This window comes from Lactuca serriola, chromosome 7 (assembly GCF_051521515.1).
Source record: "Lactuca serriola cultivar US96UC23 chromosome 7, Lser_US96UC23_V15, whole genome shotgun sequence".
Taxonomy (NCBI): domain Eukaryota; kingdom Viridiplantae; phylum Streptophyta; class Magnoliopsida; order Asterales; family Asteraceae; genus Lactuca; species Lactuca serriola.
The window spans coordinates 198531352-198544215 of record NC_136414.1 but is presented as its reverse complement, the minus strand read 5'-3'; positions in this window follow the sequence as shown (position 1 = coordinate 198544215).

The window sequence follows — 12864 nt, the reverse complement described above, 5'->3', positions numbered from 1 at the left end:
AGTATCGTTTTCATCAAATCATCGCTTCTACCAAGTGAGTTCATACCCCTGTCACTACAATTTCAAATACTTTTAAATGCTTTTAAACACTTTTAAAGGGTGGGAATGCATGTAAACATATGGTTAAACTCGTGTGAAAACATCAATCTTTTGCTATACTTTCATACTATTGTATTAGCTATCATATGAAGTTGTTTACATGCAAAACATCACACATCGCAACTTTACTCTCATGGGACACAATATGTTTTATATATAGAAATATGTTTTATTTATATGTTTGCATACTACATCATACCAAGGGTAACCATTTCACCTATAACATTACATTTATAGAAAGAAATACAACTCGTTATTATGCCTTTGTCAACACTGTAGAAAGGGTAATCATTTCAGAAATCACTCATCTACATTTTAAGAATACGTGACTTAATTGAGAATCCATGAGACACTCGTCTTCACTATACCTACTAAGGTACCACTAGAAAGCCCTGTTTTATAACTAGAGTCTCCCATCCGGAGAACGTGATAAGTGTGTATAGATTTATATGGGACTGATGATCCCACACCCTGGTTGTTAGCTACAGCCGGACCGGCAGGTTAAAGGTGACAAGTGTCATAACATTTTGATGCCTGAAGAACGTCGCTACAGACAAATCCATCATAGTAGGGTTATGAAAACTCACAGGATAGACAATTATTATGGTATTATGTTTTTACGGGAAAAGTAATATTACAGTTATTTTTACGTGAAAACACAAGCTTCCTATAGTTTTTTTTACTAATACAACTATACATCATCATTTTAAGTATCACATATTTACTTACAAGTTACAGTCTTGGGCATTTAAGACTGCTTTTCAACTTTAGGAAAATATAGGATTTTCCTAGTTCAATATATTCATTTCAAACAAATCAACGATTCATAGCTCACTTTATAAGAAAATATCAAATTTTCTGTAAAAAAAACGTGAACTTTCGAATGGTATGCATTTACTTAAATATCTACTTATGAACTCACCAACTTAATTGTTGACACTTTTTCGTTGAAATAACTTGTATTCTCAGGAAATCGCTAAACACCAAGTTAGCAACTACTGTTATGGACTAATGCTCTGGCATTAGTAACATCTTTTGGACCATCATATTGTATTTCAATTTGAAACATGTAATACAACAATCATGTAAAGTTTTCAAATATATTATGGTGGTGTGTATTTTCTTTACTATTCAATTGTTATGATACTGTACATGACGTCCTCCGCCCCCGAACATTTCCAACATTCAGGTTTGGTGGCGTGACACTGTACTTATTCCGAAACTCATAAACAGGCAAACCCTACCCTGAATTTTCGAGTCAGCTAAGGGACTCGACGAGTCCTTTTAGTCCCTTTCATGTTCATACCTTTTTAGTGGGATCTAAGGTCCCAAACCTCAGATCCAACCTCCCCTAGTGTAGATACCACGTAAAGTTGCAAACTTTACGTTTATGCAAGGCCTTCCAAGCCTATAACATCAAAACTAAGCTTCCTACAAGGTTTCAGTGCATAGAAAGGGGGATAAGCTTGATAAAATGAGCAACTTTATGTAATTAGGGACCTACAGAGGTCCGAATCTGGAACCATATCCTTGTGATAAGTCTAGATCTGAGTTTGACTCCATTATGCACCAAAAATGGCCATTTATTCCATGAAAAGGGATCTAAGCAACTAGAGATCAAGTGCACGACTTTATACCTCAAGATGATGGCCAATACATAGTAGATGTCAAATCTACTATTCCTCTCCTTGTTCCTTCCTCTTCAAGCTCAAAGATCCTTCACAAAGGCACGAGTTTCACTCTCTAAGGCTCACACACACTCAAGGAAGCTTAACTATGCGGCTACAGTTTCTTTCTGGGTTGGAAGGACGATGAGGGAGGCTACAAATGAGCCATAAGTCCTTTAAATAGGGTGCAAACCCCTGAAAATTAGGTTTTCTCTCTACAGTGCCTACTCGTCGAGTCGGGGCCTTTTGACTCGTCGAGTAGCATTCAAATCCCGCGCCCTCATAATAGTCTCTAATCAACGAGTTGGAACACCCCAAACCGTCAAGTCCGTGCACAAAACCCTAAAAATTAGATAAATTAAATCATACTTGGAACAGATGTTACACGCACCCTTGGAGATGTACTGTAGGAAGTCTTCCCATATGATTTTCCCATAGTTAATAGGGTTGCCAGTGAAAATACTCCATACAATATCCAACAATTGTTTTTCCCTGTTGTTTGTCCCTCCAGTTCTGCCTGACAGACAAACGGATTATAGAGTAACACTCAAATTGCCAGACAGTAGGCAATTTGCTCTTTTTGAATTCACTGATACCTTTGAGTTTGACCTAGTACCCTATATGGTACAGTGCAGAGAATACATCAGAGGTGCTTGGAGAGTAGAACTTGGTTGAAGGAGGCACCCTTAAGTTGATTGCAGCAAGAAATTTCTCTTTGGTCAAGATCACCAGAGAATCGTCTATGAGATTGAGATGAACTTATTGAGGCTTGTCATTAGGTCTGAATGCAGAGAAGGCACACTTGAAAACAACTTATTTTGGAACAGCTTCAGTAAAGGAATCAAAGGCTCCAGACAGAGGGTGCATTGGGAGAAACTTGATCATTCGTTTGATTTCTTCATTATATTAGTTGTCATCTTTGAAAATTCCTCTGTAATTATTGGCTGCGATTGATGGAGTTAGGTCTTTGATTTTTGATTCAAACCTAGTTGCTCGTGCTGAACCAGAAGCTTTGGATTGTTTCTTCGATAAACCGTATTTCACCATTATTGCAGAAAAGTTTGAAGAACTTGATTAAAGGGGTTTTGCTAGAAGGTGAAGAAGATGAAGTTCATCTGTTCAAAGTGAAGAAAGTGTAAAAGCTAAATTTGGAAGAAAAGGGGGTTTTATACCTCCAGATTTCAAAACTTATTGATACTGATTTAATTACAGTTGTTAAAGCTAAAATCCTTCGGGTTTTTACCATTATCAGATTAAATTAAATTAAATAATAAAAAAAATGTTTTCCGGGAAAAGAGGAGAATTTATTTATTTGCGGGCCTATGATGACACATCGTTTAATCGTGGGGTGAAAATGGTTTTGTCCCTTGTAAAAAACGGGGAAGTGGAACGGATTAGACCCCAACGGTTGCTTGATGTGATTGGATGAGTGAAAAGGATTTTCAAAAAGATTTTGTTTAAGGTAAATCGGTTTATTTATTTTTTATCCAAAAATAGGTCTGACTAAGAAAAGTCTTTTGAAAGATGATTGAGAAATCATCTGCGATAAATTAAATGTTTCAATAATGTTTTAGCTTCATTAAGTAGCACACATTGTCATCAAAAGCATCTGTGAGGTGATGATTGCGGATTCATTTAATGCGTGTGCGGTAAATGAGAACTAAAAACAAACTAGATCATAAATGTTAGAAATAAAAGAAATAAAGAGACCCAAGGAGTATATAGATTGTAAATGACTTCAGTATACAAAGTATACGGAGGAGCAATTATGAAGTGTATACTATATCAGTTATTCTAGAAAGAAACCGCATTGAGTAAAAGTGCTTCAAGAGTTTTGATTTTGAAAAGAAAAGAAGCAGTTTATTCACACCCGAAGACCTAATAAGGTCTACGGTATCTATCCTTTCAAGAAGAATTGCGGGTCATGGTTCATTATCCCGAACATTTCCAAAAATCTATTCAGTTTGTGGAGTCGAGTGCCTAGATGAAAACATCAGCTATTTCCTCATGAGTTGGCACAAAAATAATTTCAATGTTACCTTTGAGGATGTGGTCTTTGATGAAGTGATATTGTAGTTCTATGTGTTTCGTCTTCGAGTGATTAATAGGATTGTGAGAAATCACTATTGCACTTTTTGAATTATAATAGATGGGTACGCGCAGCATCCTGTACCGGTAGTCCAAAATTTGTGTCTTCATCCACAGGAACTGGGAGCAGCAACTGGTTGTTGCCACATATTATGCCTCTATGGTGGAAAATGAAACACAATTTTCTTTCCTTGAAGATCAGCTAACTAATATTCCTCCCAAGAACTGACATCCAGCCGAAGTGCTCTTTCAATCGAGTCTGCACCCAGCATGATTTGCGTCTATAAGACCCTAAAGACTAAAGTCGTTACCCACAGGGTACGAAATACCTAAGGTTTTACTCCCTTTTAGATACCTAAACATCTGCTTGACTGCAGTTAAGCGAGATACTTAGTATCTAGCACATCAACACGTAGCAATCAGAATATCCAGTCGACTAGCATTGAGGTACATCAATAAGCTAATCATTCCTCGATAAATCTTGTGATCAACTGACTCTCCGGTAGGGTCAACTGAGATTTTATAACCAAAGGCCATAGGGACCTTTTCCGAGGAGCAATTATCCATTGAAAATTTCTTCAACAATTTAGTGGTGTATTTCTCCTGATGAATAAATATCCCTTGAGGGACTTGTTTAACCATAGGACCTAGAAATAAATTAATCTCTCTATTCAGGCTCATCTGAAATTTGGTTGTCATGAGCTTTGCAAATTCATCTACCATTTCCTGATCCATTGAACCAAAGATGCTATCATCCACATAGATTTGAACGAGCATCAAATATTTGTCATTTGATTGTCTAAATAGAGTGGGGTCAAGCACACCTATTTTGTACCCTGAGTTGACAAGAAAATATGAAAGAGTCTCATATGAAGCTCTATGTCCCTTCTTTAACCTATAGACCACTTTCTCCATCTTGTAAAAGCGATTTGGAAATTCTAAGCTTTCAATGGCTGGAGGTTGTTGCAGATATACTTTCTCTTTTAGTTCGTCATTAAGGAAAGTACTATTCACATACATCTAATGGACCTTGAAGTTTTTTTGAGTTGTATATGCAAAGAAAATACGTGTGGCTTCTACCCTTGCAACTGGTGCATATGCTTCGTTGTAGTCAACACCCTCAAGTTGATTATACCGCTTTGCAACTAAGTGTACTTTGTTTCAGACCACCACACCAGACTCATCTAACTTGTTCTTGTAAACCCATATTGTACCGACAACAGTGTGGCGTTTTGGCTTCGGTACCAATTTCCAAACTTTATTTTGTTCAAACTCAGCCAGTTCCTCTTACATTGCAATGACCCAATCGGGCTCCATAACTGCTTCTTTTGTGGTTCTGGGCTCGACCGATGACATGAATGCTGCAAAATGACAATGTTTATTTAAATCAGAAGAGGAATGACTTTGAATACCTGAGGATGGATTTCCAATGATTTGACCCGGTGGGTGATCTTTCCTCCAAATATGTAGACGAGATTGTTGATGGTTTGCGGCTGCATTTGAGGGTATATCATCTATGTCAGAGAAGTCTTCGGTTCTGTTCAAAGAAGGTAGTTCCCCCTCAATTTGAGAGCAACCCATAGATGAGTCTTGGACTATTGGGATTGGCTCTGCAGCTGTTGAAGGAAGTTCCCTCTGGATTGAAGATGGGAGTTCTCTCTAAACTAATGACGATTCCCACAAAACCAGTGATGTTGGTTCCCCCTAGACTAACAAGTGATTAAAATCATTGGATCCGTTCTTGTATCAATATTTTCAACTTCTTAATCCTCAAAGTCTTCAGACACTGTAGATAGATTGATCAGATTGTGTGTAGGTGTCGGAATAGCAGCTTCAAGTATTGCAACGTCGATGGTTGTAACTTCTAACGGACTTGAACTTTCCCCCTCAACTGGCAAGGTGGAAGTATTGAATGATGTTCCTTCAGACAGGATTGGTCCAGATACTTCTGCATGTTGTTGTTGTGTTACCGGAGACACCAAAACTTCTGAAAAACGAGTTGTATCTACGGGGTCAAAGATTTCATCATAGTTAATTTCAACTATGTTTAGTTGACCTGAGGAGGCTGGGATATCAGTTTCCAAGATGAAATTTGGTTTTGTTGAAGGAGCAATGTTTCGGACATAATAGTCATCGAATTTGAAGTCAAAGCTTTCTACTATTATTCTTGTACGTTGTATAAGAACCCTGTATGCAACCTTGTTGAGTGAATAACCCAGGAAGATGCCTTCATTAGACTTTGGTGCAAACTTGTTAAGATGATCCTTGTTATTGACCACAAAACACCTGCAACCAAAAATGTGAAAGAAACCCACATTGGATGTTCGATTGTTGAGACCTTCATAGGGAGTCTTGTTGAGGCGTTTGCAAACAATGTTTCAATTCTAAACAAAGCATGCAGTTTCCACTACTTCTACCTAGAAGTAGAGAGGTAAGTTGGCAAAATTAAGCATTGACCTAGCTGCTTTGACCAATGTTTTATTCCTTCTCTCCACTACTCCATTTTTTGTGGCGTGTAAGGTGCTGAGAAGTTATGGCTGATTCCCTTGGAGACTAAAAAGATATTGAAGAGCTAATTAGTAAACTCAGTGCCATTATCGCTTCTTATCCATCTGAATTAGTTTAATCTAAAGCTCTATTTCTTTGATGAAGTTGATCATGATCTATGGTGTATCTGACTTTAGTCTCAAAAAGAAGACCCAAGTGAAACGAGTGAAGTCATCAACTATGACCAGAATAGATTTCTTGTGGTGAAGACTGGCTACAGTTGATGGACCACAAAGATCGATGTGAAGGAGCTCTAGAGGTTCAACAATTGAAGAATCAACTAACAGAGCATAGCTACCCTTAGTTTATTTACCATGTTCACATGCTGGGCACAAAGTATCGTTGTTGAACTTAAAGATTGGTAGTCCTCGGACTAGCTCTCCAGTTACCAAGATGTTGATGTAACGAAAGTTGAGGTGAGCAAGTTTTCGATGCCAAAACCAACTCACTTTAGACATGAACTTTGGCAGGAAATACAATTGTGGTTTGCCAATGATCAGATATACATCCAATGGATACATTGTCCCTTCGGCTTTAGACTTGATCAAGCACGTGTTTCTGTCATTCGTCATGATGTAGCAATACTCACTGTCGAACTCAACCCGATGACCAACTTTGCATAATTTACCTACACTAATCAAATTATGTTTAGACCCTCTACATAAGCAACTCGTTGAATACAGAAGCCGACCGTAGTCAATACTCCATATCCCTTGATAATCTCATTTGCGTTGATCACAAAGGTGACGTGTCCGCCACCACTTATTGGCCTAAAATCACAAAGGTATTCTAACCTTCCAGTCATGTGCAAGGGTAGGCACTATCAATTAACCATTCTTCTTCATGTTCCTCCTTTCACATTGCATGCACAATCAGATGGTTAGTTTAGGTACCCAACCAAGTTTGGAGCCCATGGTAACATGGGAAGGCTTGTTAACTGATGCATGTGTGTGTGACTTGGAAAGATATTTCGTTTTTTGTGTTTGTTGAGGACCACAATGTGTTACATCTCTTTGAGTTTTTCAATTTGGGATTGGAGTAGTCTTTCTTTCAGTGGATAAAAACAAAAAGATAGGTTCTTTTCATTAGTCCACAAACCATACTTAGTTAACAGTCTGGAGGGTGTGGTCTTTTGCTTTGGACTGGTCCGAGGATTGTGTTTCTTGGAATTGTTCAATAGGTATTGAAAAGGTTTGTTAAAAGACTTTGTCGTACGCTTTGACCTTTTAACTGATGGAAGGGGATTCTGAAGATTGTGAAGTGTGTAAACTACCCTTCGTTTTTGTGTCTTTTAAGGAATTTTGTGATGGTGAACTGACTTCCTTTTGAAAATTCTCAGTATTTTTTGTGTCAAGAGGTTTTGTCACCGTACACGCCTTTTTGCAAGATCCATCGACTGCAGTGGGTCTTGAAAAGGTTTTTGCAATGATGGGCTTTTCGAAATTCCTTTTGTTTAAAATCTTGGTCGTGTTTTTGAAAGTTTTGTTTTTGGAATCAGATTCCTGCTTTTCACATCGGGATCTGATCTCTTTTTCCTGAACCAATTTTGTTTCAACCTTTGGTGGGATAACATCAGAAATATTTAAATGAGGTGTTTTGAAATTCTTTGTTCGAGGTAAAGATCGAGTACTTGATTCATCAGAACTAGAGAGTTCATGACTCTAAGACCATTGTAACGACGTAAATTTTCAAACAAATTTTTCATTTTAAAATCATATAATTCTCGTAACATATTTCACAAAATTTCATTGATTTAATTTAAAACAAAAACAACTCCATAATTTTTTGATTAATACTCCAGGATCCTCAAAACATAACTCTTTCTCTGGTGTGTACAATCAAGCAGGTGCCTCCCCGCGATCCTGAGAAAACCTGAAACACACATCACATAACACGGTAAGCACGAAGCTTAGTGAGTTCCCCAAAATACCACTTACAACAAATTCGCCACTCGAGGCCATACTCTGTAGGAACCTCCGGTCCATGTGTCTCAGCAGGACCCTCCAGTCCTGTAACTCGTTTGACCCTCTGGTCCGGTCTACCTTGTTGGACCCTCTGGTCCGGTCTGGTTGAGCCTTCCTGCCTCATATATCGTTGGACCTTTCGATCCGGTCTAAATAACTCATACCATAATATCACATAGACAAGTTCCATAACTCAAGTAAGCACATAAGCCCTTTTGGTCACACATAAATACCACTCCAGGTAACGTATAGTGAGAAGACTCACCTCGAATGATGAACAAACCCTAAAACGTTGTTGTTACGCACCGGTCTCTAACTCTGATCCAAATCAACAATTAACCTACTTAGGAACTAAGTCCAGAGTCTCACTCAATAGGTCTAAAGGAAGACCACTAACCGGCCCATTAATAGCCTAAAAACCCATTGGGCCCACCAAGGCCCAATAATAAATGGGCTCTCCCGAGGCCCAACTCAAGGGCCCAAGGCACATATACATATTCCTCTGGTCCAAATCTCTAGCACAACAAGCCCAAACTCCAGGCCCAACACTTAAGGCCCAATATAAGACTTAGCCCAAAAAGTCCACAGTGGGGTTACGCGGGGCGTACATCCTTTGGTACCCTCAGCGTACTCCAGCATACACTAATCCTGATCGGGGACACCAACCTAGTATGCGGGGCATACTAGATTTACGCTCAGCGTACGCCCATATTTACTTTTTTCTACTCTTTTGGTCTTAATTAGTTAAGACCTTGACTCATATCACATATATGGACTCCGTAAAGGCTCTTACTCCATAAAGTCAATGACTTTAAGCCTTTGCATGGCTGAAAAGGTCACAAACACCCAAAACTCTCATTCTCTTGTCTCAAAATGCTCCTAACTCATGCATGGCTCGATTTCAACATCCAAGACCTGATTTTTATGAATCCTCTCCACTAGAAACACTTAAAGGGACATGCAATAGGCTTTAGAGTTCAACAACTCTTAAAGCTTCACACTTTGGGACCAAAACCCTAAAATGGACCCATAACAAAAAAAAATAGCACAACAATAAGCAAGTTTCAAACTTGATACCTCTGGAAGACGCACCAACAAGAGAAGAACATAGATCCAAAAGCTAGATGCTCAAGCTATTCTCTTTCAAAGCTCCTTCTTCTTCAAAAGCCAAACATAACAAGTCACCACCCCCACTAGATCCACATGAGAAAACCGCCAAGATTCGAACTTTATGCTTTCTGGAGCTAGATCAAACTGATTAGGGCTTGGATCCACAAGCTCTAAGGCAAGCAATGCTTCCTTAAGGAACTCCTTCTTCGACCATATGCACCAAAAACTCACTAAATCACCAAAATGCTAAAGAATCACTCAAATGGAGGCTTAGGGTCGATTTCTAGGGTTTAGAGGGATGGAGGTTGGAGATATTAGGGTTAGGTTATGAGATAAGGAGCTTAAATAGGGTCCAAGACCCTAAAATAGGGTCCAAGACCCTAAAATAGGGTTTAGGTCTGATTAGTGTACGCCCAGCGTAACACTTGCATGTGGTGCATTATCCTTATGACTAATGAGTATTAGAGAGTGAGAGAGAGACATGTAAACACCTCTATATATAGTGGGTTCATACCACTTGTAGAGGTGTGCTTGAGAGATGTAAAAGTGAGTGTGTAATTGTGTGTTATTTATGTAGTCTAGATCTAGATCCTTTTGTGTAACACCATATACAATCAATACATCTCTTGAACACCCAAATCACCATGTTCATTGTGCAATCTTTAATTCTGCATGCCAAACCATGTTCTTTATGTCACTACAATTGGTATCAGAGCGGGTCTTCAAGATCAAAGTGATTTTTGAAGGACGATTCTCGGTTTGGCAACTTGTGTCACAAATGAAGTAGTTTTGGTGAGTCTCTCTCTATTATCTCTCTTAATTTCATCAAACCGTGCGTCGCATTTTTTATTTTCGATCGTTTGACTCGTTGGATCAAATTTTTCTTAAAAAACCCTGTTGTGTGATCCAATAATTTTTTGATTAGATCAAGCCAACCAAAATCAAAATCAATTTTATTGTTCATTAATGGAGCCCAAAGTTTGTTTAAAATTCGATATCAATGTTATCTTTTACTGTTCATCGGATTGATTCAAAGCCCAATTTGTTTCCGATACCTGATTCTTAATATCAATGGTATTTTTATTCGTCTAATTGATAAGCCCAAAGTTCTGATTGTTACTGTTCATGTTTGTGAGCCCAAAATTCATTTACATCATATGATCAATAAGGTCCTGTTTGATAATTTCCGTCTGGGAAAGTGATATATGGTAAAGTGCTGTCTGGGAAAGTTTTCTGACTGGGAAAGAAACCATGCTGTTTGATTGTACATCTTATTGACTGTGCTGAATGATGAAATAAAGTAATAATTCAATAAAAACTAAATTTAAAAAAAGTTATTTAAAAAAATTAATAATCCAATAAATAAAGAAAGAGGCGGGGTTTGGTGTATAACTGTGTTTCCAGCCTATTCAGCCAGAAAGATATGATTTTGGGGCTTTCTGGGAAAGACATATCTTACCGGGAAAGACCCCTTCTTTCGTGCAAATTAAACAGTCTTTCTGGTCCATTCAGCCAGAAAGATCTGTTTGGACCTGGAAAGATGCGTATCAAACGGGGCCTAAGACTTGTTCCAGATCTAGTCGGACGCATCAAATGGTTGTACGTTTGAATTCATTCGCATCTGTTCTTACTTCTTAATTGATAACCCATGATTTTTCTTCTCGTTTCCTCGATAATATTGCTTGCTTTATTTTGTTTAAATTCGATCAATAATCTGATAATGTGTTTTGATTTCATCAGATTTGGAACATGATGAAATCGGGTTTATATAAGTTCAAATGAAGAAATAATCAAAATTAATTCTTATTTTGATGAACTTGTATAAAGAACACATGAATATGATGTGGATCTGTTCAATAATCATATTTCGATCCATAATTTGGTGTGTGAATCATTCATTTGCTGTTTCATAATCTCTGATGTCGAAAAAGTCAAAATGAAGAAAAGTCAAACTTAGCCTAGAATCGATAAACCGATGAATTGGATGTCAAAATCGTTTGTTTGTGGGTCGAATTCAGATTGGAGATAGAGTCGATGTATGTTGGAGTCGATAAATGTTTGCATCAATGGTTTAGAGTCGATTTTTGAGAGTCAATTGGGTATTGGGTTTGTACACAGGGATGGATTTCGATTAAATGTTGAAGGCTTGGGTGGATAATTCGTTAATCACAGATATAACTGGAAGAATGATCGAAAATTAAAATTGTTGATGTCAAAATCTGATTCTTGGAGTTTATTTGCTGGGTTCGCAAATGTTAGAGTCGATAGAATCGATTTGAGATTATGTTTACTGTGATTTGGAAAGAATTTGGGGTTAATGAACGAAGGGTTAAGGATCGATTTCTTCGAAGATTTGGGATTTGATGTTGCTTTTGAGTTGATGTTGAACAAACGAAATTATGTTTGTGAACAAATGATCGACTGTGTTGGAATTGGGTGAATAAGATTCGAAGGGAAACAGATGGGGTTATTGGGAACGAAAAAAGTGAAATTTTTCGTTTATATGGTGATGTGATTTTGTTTGATTGGTTAGAGAAAATTGTACGAAACTTTGCTGTTGATGAATTGGAGAAGAACCGTAAAGAGCAAAATGTTGATTTAGAGGTATTCAGAGGTTACTGCTCATTAAGAGGCTTCGAATGCTTCGAATTCGTGTGTTTGGGAAAATTTTCGTATGAAGAGGAGAAGCTTTCGTACAAAGCGTTGCAAAATTTCGTATGTTTGGAAGGAAAAGCAAAATTTTCGAATGTAGTCCTCAAGTTTCGAATGGTTGCAAATGGAAAAAGGCTTTGTATAATTGGTCAAAATTTCGTATGTTTTGATCAAAAAACAAAATTTTTGAATTCAGCCTCTGAATTTTCGAATGTTTGGCAGACTCAACAATTAACTGAAGTTTCGAATGCTTGACACTTTTCACCCAAATTCGAATATTTTCTGAAATTTTGAATGTTTGGTCAACTCTTATGTTTGGAACACAAATGGCAGAATTTTCGAAAATAGTCCCTAAGGCTTCGAATGTTTGGTGGTTCATACCCAAATTCGAAAAAGGACTGTTTTTGCTGAAAATTGAAGAAAATGCATTTCAAGCTTCTGTAGTTTGTGCAAATTGATGCTTTCTACCCAGCTTTGGAAAATGGGGAGAGTTTTGCATATTTTGTTGTTTTGGGCGCACCGGGTCACTGCAGAATTTTGAAATTGACAATTTCTATCCATTTTTGAGAAATTTTGTCAAAGGCGATCCATGAACGAAGCTAAAAATTGAATATTTTTTGGGTTTTCCGGATTGAAGCACAAAGTTTATGCCACATGTTAAGGGGGAGTTTTGACACGAAAAATTCCAAATAGAGCACGTTCTTTTTCCTTGGGAGTTTTATAATCAAATTTCGATT